Here is a 12,079-nt window from a genome sequence, read left to right on the forward strand (position 1 = left end):
CAGATTTCCTGCTGTCTTTCTTACTATTGTTGTGAGTGTTGTTAAGTATATATCTCATTGCAGGCATTACATGCTAAACTTTCCAGGTCTAATAACTTGTATGAGAAATTATACAAGTTGCATTGTAAATAGCTTCTCGGAGAGCTCTTTTATTTTTTGAGTTACATGCCTAGAGTTATAAACAGTTGTCACCTACTCTTTTCTGAGTTTAGGATCAAGACCTCTACTCCACGAGGCAACTAATGTAATTTTCCATGCTTACTGTGCAATCCATTAATCTGCAGTCTTCCTTTCCAAGTGTGCCCTTTTAAGTTTGACTGAATCAAATCTCATTCTAGTTCCCTACTTTAAAAGTTGGAGTATAGTGAGTTAAGGAATATTGGAACATGTATGGCTTGCATTTCAAAATCTTTAAAAAAATGTAGGGCTTGAAATCTGTACTGCATTTTTTTAATTCTCTTTCAAATCTTCACCATGTGTTTGCATTTTTAAAAGTAAAAATTAATGCTTTTTATCTATGCATAAAGTAGCTATGTGCTCATTTCCTCATAATTTCTCTGGTGATGAGAGCACATTACAGGATACTAGTGCTATGTCCACGTGCTTTAAAACGTGCTTTGACGTGTCCTGACACTTGTGCCATCTCCTTCTGCAGATGTGGATGAAAACAAGCTTATTGTCATGTGACAGTAGAAGCCATATTCTGAACTTGCTGTGTTTAACCCACAATAACACCAGAACGTTTGTATACTGTGGGCATTATTAGTAGTTTTAGACTTCTACTGTAGCATCTTTTAAAAATCTTTATAAATAACTCACATCATTCATGGGACAGATGAAACTGTGTGATCTGGTAGCAACAGATTGGACATCAGACCTTCGCACAGCCTAGTGTGCTTGCAGTGTAGTCTTAACCACACCACTTAATTCATAAGGGAAGCAGTTTTCCCAGCTGTTACAATAAGCCAAAGCACCTCAGTAGAAGTGGCATGATATCAGGATATCAGATCATGCAAACAGTAATCTGGGTTTGGAGATGAAATTTAACAGCTGGCAGAGCCAGATGAAACAATGTAGAAAAGTTGTAGAGACCTGTGATCTGCTGGGTTTTCTTTCGGCGAGGGTACAAGGTATTTCTGCCAAGCTGCAGACACTGTGGAGCTTGGAGGGATGGGAAGTGCAAGACTCCATGAGTTTAGACCTTGTTTCTGCATGTGCATTAGGCAAGCATAGAGTCAGTGATATACTTCCTCCATTGTGATGTGGTTGCATACCTTCCAGCAGAGAGCTTAAGGAGGAGGAGGAGAAGGTACTCATCATCAGAATGACAGAAACTGCAAGGACCTCTACCACAGGCCGGAGCAGAGCTGCATAAATTGCAGTACGTGATTAGGAGGGATGCCTGAAAAAAAATACCAGTCGGCAGCCAAGGAGGCCAGACTTCTTTCATGATTTATCTGTTTCTCTAAGCTAGTTCTCTTGCAGAAAACCTTTTCACATGGTTGGCATTACTGCTGAGGAACAGTGTAATGGAAGTTTTCTTTAGAATGCGTTCCACTGTCTGGGACCTTGCCTTTTTTTTTTTTTATTTTATGCTCAGTTCATCTGGTATTAGTGAATGAATGCTGAATGGCACTTCATGGGCTTCCAAGATGGTTGCATACTGAGTAATAGCTTAAGTTTGGCTCTCCCAGTGTGAAAACAGAATCTCAGAAGAGAGAGACAGTGAATTTGTCTTTTTGGGTAAATTTCAGTTAATGGCTAGTAGGTGCACTGCCTGGATACCAGCAAAGAAAAAATTTAGAGAACCTAAAAGAAAATAAACCATGAAAGATGAGAAGACACTGGTTGTGAATAATCCTGTAGCTCTTCAGCAAAAAAAGCAGTTCAAGGTCCTGCTTTGGTACAAGACATGACGTCTAGTAATGTAGATGAAAAAGAAAGTCAAATAAACAAAACACTGAAGGTGTATATCATCTCAAATAACAAAAGGCTGGAAACGCTGGACTTATCATTGCCACCTATCCGTTTTTTTTTTTAATCTGGAAGTCAAAGTGATTGTCTGGTAGTCCAGAAAAAAATTGTATAGACTTCAGCATTCTGTTTCAATAAAAGAAACAACTATTGGAGTTTGTTAAATTGGTGGATTTACTATGCTTTTAACACAGAGTAGTACATCTGCAGAAAAATAGGCATCAAGATCAGAAAAAGAGGGCATTTCCCTTGTATGATGCAATGATGACGTTACAAATCAGTGGAAAGTGGGTATGATATGGGTGGGGTTATGGGTGTTATGATGAGGTGTGCCCTAAATCTGGTTTTAGCCACAACGAAAGGCGGCAACCCTAAATAGAAGAAGCTTTAAACAGTTATTCATATGAACTGAAAAACCTGCAAAAATCAGAGGTCAAAGTGAAGAAAAGGCTGGCTGAGTATGAGACTTGTCAAGAAGAGAGGTTTTAAAAAATGGTAGAATTATAGAACAGAGCATTTAGGGAAAACCTGAGGTTTTCTGCTGTACCAGAGAAACTGTAATTAACAGACTATATTAATGTAATATACACACAAGTAAGCAACTGGACTAGTATTCCACAGCAGAATGTAGTTGATAGGGCACATAGAGTATAAGCTCCAAGCCTGGCCATGAGAAATCAACCCAGACCTTTAATAGTAAAGAAGCAAGCCTGCAAGCAGAAAGAGTTGATACTAACAAAACTGTAGCAGAAGGACAAAGTGCAAAAGGTTGGAGACAGTAGAGTTTGTGGAAAATGATTACTCACTGTACACCAAGCAGAAGAGGAGTAAATTTATTCCAGCAAATGGGGAGTGTTAAGAAGCAGGTGTGAGATTCCGAATGTTACATCAGGATGTCTCTCATTGGGTATTTGTCAAGCTTTGAAGGAATGCTTGCTTTGTATTAGACCTATCCGATATCGCTGACCATCATAGTCCATACCTGTCCATTGCCCATATTTAAGCAGAATGTCCAGACTTTTGCCTCAAATTTACAGTCTGTCCCTCTTAAAATTTGAGTTTTTTGGCAAATCAATGAATACTGATATTACTAAATAATATCTATTTGAGTTTTAGACTTCATATACTTCAGAAAATGTGTGCTAATGCAAAAACTGTCATTCTAGCAGCTTTCTAAGATTTTAAAAGCAATATTTAAACATTGTTCCTGATTTTGGGCCTTTATCCCTAAGTTATCTTTGAATTTTTCCAAATTCTTTTGTACTTGGAGGCATATCCTGTTGCTCTTGTTGCTGTATGAAATGTGTGCAGTGTCTTCCCATGCTTTTTCAGTTCTTTCCCATCACCGAATAGAGCTTCAGGTTTACTGAATATGATTCTTCTTTCAGAACTGTAAATAATGCAGCTGTTTTCCTAGGTTATTTTTCCCCTCTTTTTCTTTTGTTTTTCTTGAAAAAGCAATCAGGGTGTTAAACCTCCAAACACAATGTAAACACAAGTGCATGTGGATGTAGTTTAACTGCAAGTCACTCCTGTAAAGTGCCTGTGGTTTTTACTTAGAGCAGAGCCCCACATCAAACAGTATTTTTGTTTAATCAAGGAACTATTAGAGATGGAACAGTCTTTTTGAAGGCAGTCTAATAGAACCACAAGTCTCTGTGATAGAGCTCAGAAATTATTCTTAACAGCTTTTGCCTCAGTAACCCAACCTGAATGAAAGGCGGGAGATTAAGTTGGTAAGACAATAGAAAGGCAGAGATGTTTATTTAATAGGAGGCATGAATTGGGACTTATGAAATCTAAAATCAGTAGAGATATCAGAGGAGGAATCATCACCAAAATGTAATCTTAAATTAAGTTACTGACAAAATGAAACCACATCATGAACAAGCACATTCTCAGACACAAAAAAAACAGGTACAAAATTAAGGCCTTTGCTCAATAATAGTATTTCCACATTAGACAGCACCACCGAAGATTTATTATGTACATTGCAAGACTGGTCTGCCGTGGTATCATTAGTTGTAACAGTGTGTCTAAGGTTGATATTTGATTTATGTTTTATGCCACCCCTTCTCCTCCTAACTATAAAGTTCATGTTTGCCATCATTGATAAAATTGAAGGTGACAGGAGAAATAAAAGTGGTTGGCATAATATATTTAATGGGAAAGAAAATTGTTGGATTATAAGACTAGGAGGTTTATTTTCTCCTGGTTTTAATGAGCATTTATAAATGTCCAGTCAAGATGAGATTTTAGGGGCTGGGCTACTATAAAAATGCTTGTATTTCATATACTCTTCATTCACTGAAAAAGGCTTTCATGCCAAAACCGGTTTGGATATTGTTGGGGTATGTGCTTTTGCATGTACCTGGTACTGTTTTCATTAAAATGTTTGTGTTCCACTTCTGAGTGCTGACCGGTGTTTTTTCTGCTGGATTTCATTTGGCTTTTGGGCCTTTGCAGTTGCCATACTTGCAGAGCTTTCATTCTCAATATTGATAAATGCCCTATCCTGGTAAACAAATATAAATAAGCAAACAAATATAAATGTACATAGGAATTCAGAATTTCATCGAGCTGCTTTTCAGCAATCCAGCGCTGGAAAAATATGATTGATTGACTCCCAATTCAAAAAAACACAACAGACAACATGGGAATGGGGGAGGGAGTACTGAACTTGCTACCCCCTTGCCATATAAAAGCTCATCCCCGAGTTTCACAGGATAATCGATTAGTCAGGTTTTGTCAAACCATGGTCCACTGAATAGAGACTCAATGAATTTTCATATATCTATATTTGTATTTATAGCTGTATCTATATTTATCTCTGTCTATGTGTAAAGTAAATGTTAAATAAGAAATTAAGTTCTCTGATGAAGCTGAGTTTTTAACAAAGCGAAAACGTTGACTAATAAATTTTACGTTAAGAATCTCATTTGGCTTGGAGCAGGTTCTATTTATTTGCAGCTGCTTTTAAACTGGTGCAAGGTTTCCGTGACAATTTTGTGTTTGAAGAAATTAAGTTCAATTAGATATGAAACAGTACGCAAATTTATTTATTTATTTATTTAACATTTGTTAACCAGGAAAGTCTGACTTGGAACAAGCGAATTTTCAGCGGAGGCCCGGGGAGAAATGCACCAGACACATGTCCTTTTAATATGAGACTAAATTGGAACACCCGGAGGAAACCCACACAAATGCAGGACAGACATGTAGACTCCACACAGAAGGCACCCCAACCTAGAATCGAACCAGAGAACTCCTTGCTGTGAGGAGACAATGCACACTGCTGCACCACTGTACCATCCAAATAAATAAACCACTCCTTTTGTTTTGTTCAACATCCACTTAAGCTACCACTAGGGTTTAGGCACCTAGGCAGCAAGACATTTCCCTGTGGTACATTTGGCTGGGGACACATGACTGAAGTGATATTCAGCTGCAGAGAAATATGGTTGTTGCAGGTTCCCTGGGACCAAAGAGAAGACTATGGTGACATGCCCACAACTTCAATAACCAAATGCGCAAGGAGAAAATAATGTCTATAACCCCCAAGACAACATGAAAATGCAGGCAGTATATATGGTAGGCATCGGCAACAGGCTGACCAGTGGGCATGTCACTGCAGTAAAAATGCAATTCACAGTGGGGCAGTGCCTTTATAATTGGTATGTGTGGACCACTACCCCCTTCACAGTGTCTAGAGAACATTACCTAAAATGCATACTGGTGCATAAATGTGACTACAGTAGCATGCAGGATTTCTTCCATGCTGTAACACACTTTTCCATGTCGTAGTTACATAAGCATGTACTGTACACTGAGCACAACACTCATTACTACTTCTGCCCCCACACACTTGATTATTAAAGCTATGAACATGGCAAAATGTGTATCTTTTTGCCCACAGGGAATTCATAACAGCCATATTTCTCTGCAGCTAAATGTTACTTCAGCCATGTGTCCCCAGCCAAATGTACGACAGGGAAATGTCTAACTGCCTAGGTGCCTGAACCCTACCATCATCTTAGGCATGTGGTACCTTAGTTTAAAGTGCCATCCAAAGGACAAAAACCCTTGGAGTGCAGCATGCTCTCCCTATATGAATCTTGCATTGCAGTGTGAAAATTAGATCTTTAATCCAAGCATCATGTGTGGGAACAGAGCTCACAACCTTTTGATCTTCCTGGCATTAAAAGTATGTCTGCTACTTGCTAAGTGTTGTATAAGAAAAATAAAACATATCGTAAACAGAAGTCATCCTATTTGGAAGTAGTGGTCTTTACAGTAAGTCTTCCTACAGTAAATTCGATCTACATGATCTGCCTGAAACTAAAACATATGTCTGCCTGACAACAGTCCCAGTTAGTAAGACCTTCCGTTAAGAATGAGTGACCAGTCACAGAACTTTGAGGCAGTTCACTGCTAGTTTAGCATAATACAGTTCCTGTCACAGCATTTGTCACAGAGTGAACAACTGATAAGATGTACATCTTTGTCACCCAGTTGCCCTTCACCAGAGAGACTGGCACCCCTTCACAAGATCCATCCATTGTCTGTCCATCTATTAGCTCCACTGGCAGAATAGCAATTAATCTTTCAGGAAGACTATGCACTGGCCTGTAGGAACTCTCAAGCTTCTGCCACGGACACCTGAGGACATTAGTGGGATTCAGAGCACCATCGCTAGCTCCAGTTTTAGGCCTCTGTCTTGTCTTGCTATGCCATGAGACTCTGATTATGTTTTTTTTCTTCCACGGCAGTGCTAAAGGCATTAAATTAGGTACCTGTACTGACCCTTCTGCCCAGCTGCAATTGAGAGCTGTCCTCCTGTGCCATTGCTGATTACTGCATGGGACAGGGACAGTGGTTGGAAAAGCAACATCAGTTTCATTGCTCTTCTGCAACTTCTTCTGTTACTCCTATTCCTCTTTCTAAAGATGCATAAGAAGAAAGGGGGTAAGAAACACCCTCATATGCCAAATTATTTTCTAATAGGAGCACGAGAATTTCTGCTTCAGTGACCGGATAAGCATATGCTCCTCACTGACTTTGTGGAAGGATTTGATAATTCCTCTGTCTCTAGAATTGGACTTAGATTGCATGTGTGTATGCTGTTTAGCAAAGAACTACAAACTAGCTAAATCAGAAATCTGATCTGGTCAAGATGCATTTCCAGGAGGTGATGGAGGATCCTGACCCATATCATCAAGATCATAAGTCCCTACTAAACACAATCTCCACACACACACACACACACACACACACACACACACACAAACAATAAATTAATGTGGCACTATCGAAATAGCCTTGTAGCACTTCCTAAAACGTCAAATCATAGGCACATAAGAAAAATACTACACAAACAATCATGATGGACCCATGAGATGACTAGTCATATATACCTTTTAGGAGACGCACTTAAAAGTTCATTTACCTCCCAAATAGAGCAAGGCTGCATATGGCAGTCCTAATGTAAATGTGTGTTTGTCCATCCAGTCATCATGGCTAGCTTTAAAGGCCTGCAGTTGTAATTTAGTCCATATGCTGGGAGTGGTTTGAACTGGGAACCTATCTCTCCAGTGAGTCTTGTTTATTTGATGGTGTAGATTTAAGCCAGTAGTGCAGATGTTTGTAGAGCCACTGATTTTGCAGAGAAATAGGAGGACAAATAGAACTCTGCTTTTCATGATTCAAAATGCAAGTCACAGGCTACCTTGGAACAGCCTGTAGATTGCTGAGTATGAAGAGTTTTACTAATTTATCAGGATAGTTAAAATATTTAAGGTCGATTTTTTTTTTTTTTTTATGTAACATTTTTTGGGGCCTAGTCGAGAAATATGCTTTGATTTATACATACCAAAAGGGGCATTTTATTCAATGATGGGTCTGATAAATAAGAATAAGGTGGCAGGATGACTTCTTTGGATCTTGAAAACATTCCCTTGGAAGTTAGCTGGGCTGGATAGGATTTCCTGACCATGGTTTAACATGAAGATTGAATGAGAGAAAGAGAGAGATAAGTACCCATCTCTCTTATGACCAGTTCTGTCTGTAGGGAAGTACCATTTAAAATACAAGGTGGAAACACCTTTTTTTCCAAATACTCCTACATTGCACTTAAGATTTCCTGTAAATAAATGAAAAAAATAGCTTTTGTCCTCTCCCTTAGTGGTGCTAAGGCTGCGGATTTTGTTGTCTGGTTATCTTAGCACCCAACAAAGGCAAAGGGCATATGATGCAGACTATATGCATTAGTATGAACAAATTAATTATTTAAATTTAGTATAGATTGGACAGCTTGTGACTTTCAAAATCCCACTAATCACATTAATCTGTATAGCTTTACCCAACTCATACAAACCCCTACCAGGATAAGTAGAACATCCAATAAACAAGCCATACTAGAATGGATATTAACTAACAAACCACTCACATTCTCTACTCTGGCTGTCTCCCAGACTGCCTAAGTGATCATCTCCCAACCTACATTATGAGACAATGAAGCAACTTAAAGAAGCAAGTAATTTATAAACAAATAAGCACAAAACAATTTAACCCCCAAAACTTTATCAGCTCCCTAATCCACTCCAACTGGCTACCACTGAAACATCTTCCCCTGGAAGATGATATCCATCATTTCAATAAAACCTTCTCAATTCTAAACACTCGCTCTCCTATCAGAACCAATACATGTAAAATCTAATTACGGCCCATGGTTAAAGAAAGAAACAAGGTCTCTGTTAGTTGCATGAGATAAAGCATGGAATCAGTGGTACAAAACTAAATCCTGTACTGTCAAACAAAACTACCAAGAGCTCAGAAACAAAGCTAAGAAACAAATCAAGCAAGCTAAAACAAAATTCTATACCGATATTCAAACTAAACACCCTAGAAATCCACAACAGTTCTGGTCAGCAATAAAAAACATACTTCGCCCAGGTAAAACAACTACCCTGCAACCCACTACATCAAATAATACAGACAGCATACCCAATACTATAGATACTTTACTGAAGTAATAACAGCTGTATCCAGAAAACAGCCAACCTCTGCAATCTTAAGACAGTCCAAATCCTAATAAAGCTGCAACTACCTTCTCTTCACCTAGCCTCAAATAAAACAATAACAAAAATGCTTGCTAAACTGAAACCTGCTACTCTAGCCGCAGACAATTTGCCACCCCAATATCTAAAAATAGCAGCCGAAGCAATAGCATACCCAGTTTCAATACTCATAAACAGATCCATAGTGGAAGACAAAATCCCAACCTTATGGAAAACTTCCCACATAAATAATCCCACTCCACAAAGGAGGTAATTGTACTGACCTAGCCATCTATCGACCTATTGTGATCTTATCCCCACTGTCCAAAATATTAGAGAGAATTGTTCACACACAGCTCATTCACTTCCTGCAAGCAAATAACCTATTAACTCAGTCACAACATGGTTTTCTACCAAACCACAGTACAACCACTCCCGTGTTATCTTTTGCCAACACAATAAATCAACACAGAACTAATCACAAATACATATGCTCTATTTTTTAGACCTATTGAAAGCCTTCAATATGACCTCCCACAGCAAACTCCTTACCACCCTGTCTTGACCAAACTTTATCCAATCTTTACTTGACTGGTTCCAAGACTATTTGACTGGACGACAGCAAGCAGTACAATGGCAAGGAGATCTATCACCCCCTTTTACCTACCACCATAGGTGTCCCCCAGGGCTCTATACTAGATCCCCTCCTTTTCTCATTATTCGCAAATGACATCCACACCTCAGTCCCACAGGCATCCCTAATTCAGTATCCTGATGACTCCACTGTAATTTGCACCGCCCCTACTATTCAAGAACTACAAGTGCTCACCCAAAACTCATTCTTTGCAATTGAAAACTGGCTAACTAACTCCCACTTCATCCTGAACCCCAACAAAACAAAACTTATGCTATTTCATCCTCTCAAAGCTACAACAGCCCCCTCCTCATTCACTATCGAATCTGTCAACAAAACCATAATTTCACCCCTTGTCCATACTAAGCTGTTAGGTGTTGAAATAGACAGTAACATGAGATTTGATTCCTACATAGCTCAAACTATTAAAAAGTTCACAGAAAACTAGGTACCCTGTACAGAAATAAACTTAACTTCACAAACAGCACTAAACCCACTGTAGCTAAAACACACACTTAATCTCAACCCTTCTGTACACATCTCTGATTCTCACCAACCTTAGGAAATCTGACCTGTCAAAACTGGAAACATGTTATAATAAAATTATAAGATTTGCAGTCAACTCAAACTCCAGATCACTTCACTGTATATCACTCAGGCAACTTAACTGGTTAGAGTTTCCTCAACTCCTACTTTACAAACAACTAACCATGGCCCTTAAATTACTCTACGAGAAAGAAAAGACACCTGCCCTGCAAAATCTACTACAACCATACTCCAGTACCAGAACTTTACGATCCAATAATAAATCCCTGATAAAAGTCTCCATTGCCAATAATCAACCTGGGGAATCCTTCTTCTCCAACTGTATGGCTAAAATCTGGAATAATTTACCTCCTAATATAACATCCACCACAACCTCATTGCAATTTGAAGCTTTACTGAAAACTCACCTATCCAAAAACTGGTTATGTTCATGTATGGCTCCTGACTAATCCAGCATGTTCCTTATGCTGACATTATATGACTGTCATTCTTACTAATTGTACATGTAAACACAAATTATATAAATGATCTCTAGTACTATGTTTTAACTATGATAAGTGTCCTATATAGTATATTTAAATGTGTTTAACTGTGTTGATTATATTCTACTTGTGTCTGTGTTGTATTAGTTTAATTTTAAGTGGAGCTTTTCTCCACAGGCCTCCACTGAAGAAGTACTTGGTCTAGTCAGACTTTTCCGGTTAACAAATGTTAAATAAATAAATAAAATTATAGGGTATTATTAGGCTATTGGCTTTAGTGGGCCTTTTTAAGCCTAACCATGCTTCCCAAAAATATTAGCCAGATTTTGGTCCCATAAGTTTTTGTGGGTATCTGGTATGGTTGGTTGATTATTTATAAGGCACTTCACCTGGGGTAAATGTATGATTTTCCATCCACTGATCCAAGTTGTGCTTGAATAGGTGCACAGAAGAACTCTGCTTCATGTGGAATGGAAGCCTGTTGCACAGAAGAAACTGTCTCAGACACATAGCTATCCCTCCAGCATGAAGTATTTGTTGCAGATGAAGCTTAGATCCCTGGATCAGGTGTTTCTAATGCTATTTGTTTTTCAAATGTTCACATGTTCATTGAGGGCAGATCAGAGGATGCTTTGTAGGTTAAACATATACCACCACTCGGTAACCTGTAGATGTGCAGACTGCCTCAGAATATTATCGTTACACTCTGTCATGGACTCTAAAATGGATTTGTGATGTCCTTGGAAATAGATGCCATACTATTGCTTATAAGTTGCGCACCGTAAAAAGACTTCCTTACTACAGAAGGTATGTGATGGTCAAAGACCAAATCACTGCCTACATGTATTCCCATATCCCTGACCACTGAGTCTGTGATGTATTATCAATGTAATAAACTGTGGGAGTGGCCGTCTTTCCAAAAAATACTGTTGTACACTTTTTGACACTGAGTTTTAGACCATAACTCTAATGCCAATTAGGCCTTCTTGCAGGGTGTTTGTGTCTTGGAGGGAATTGTCAGCAAACTTGTTAAGCCAGAGGCCTCTGACTCTAGATTTGACTTCAGAGAAGTAGATGCCAAAGTGTAACAGGCCCAGCACTAAGCCCTGAGGGACACTACTAGTGACCAGCCTTTTTGTAGAGGTAAACTCCAGTATCCTAACTTCATGGGTTGTATCAGTGAGCCAGCTGGCTATCCAGTGGGTGACATAGTGGTTTACATTTAATTTAGTGAGCGTGTCTACAATGCCAGAGAGGAGTATTATGTTGAATCCTTTGGCCAGATCAAGGTAGGCAGTATGTATCATTTTGTCATTGTCTTTTGCTTTGGGCTAAGTATGCATGATGTGCCCTTGATGAAAGCAAACTGAGTTGGATCTGGTGTCTGA

At 38.9% G+C, this 12,079-nt stretch overlaps 1 protein-coding gene across 35 annotated transcripts in view; it reads left to right on the top strand.

Moving 5' to 3' along the window:
* The window catches only part of GPHN (gephyrin), a 2,535,134-nt gene that overhangs the window by 1,634,542 nt on the left and 888,513 nt on the right, over positions 1–12,079 (top strand). The window lies entirely within an intron of this gene.

Source organism: Protopterus annectens, chromosome 6.part0 (genome assembly GCF_019279795.1).
Source record: "Protopterus annectens isolate FY-2018-M chromosome 6.part0, PAN1.0, whole genome shotgun sequence".
Taxonomy (NCBI): Eukaryota; Metazoa; Chordata; order Ceratodontiformes; family Protopteridae; genus Protopterus; species Protopterus annectens.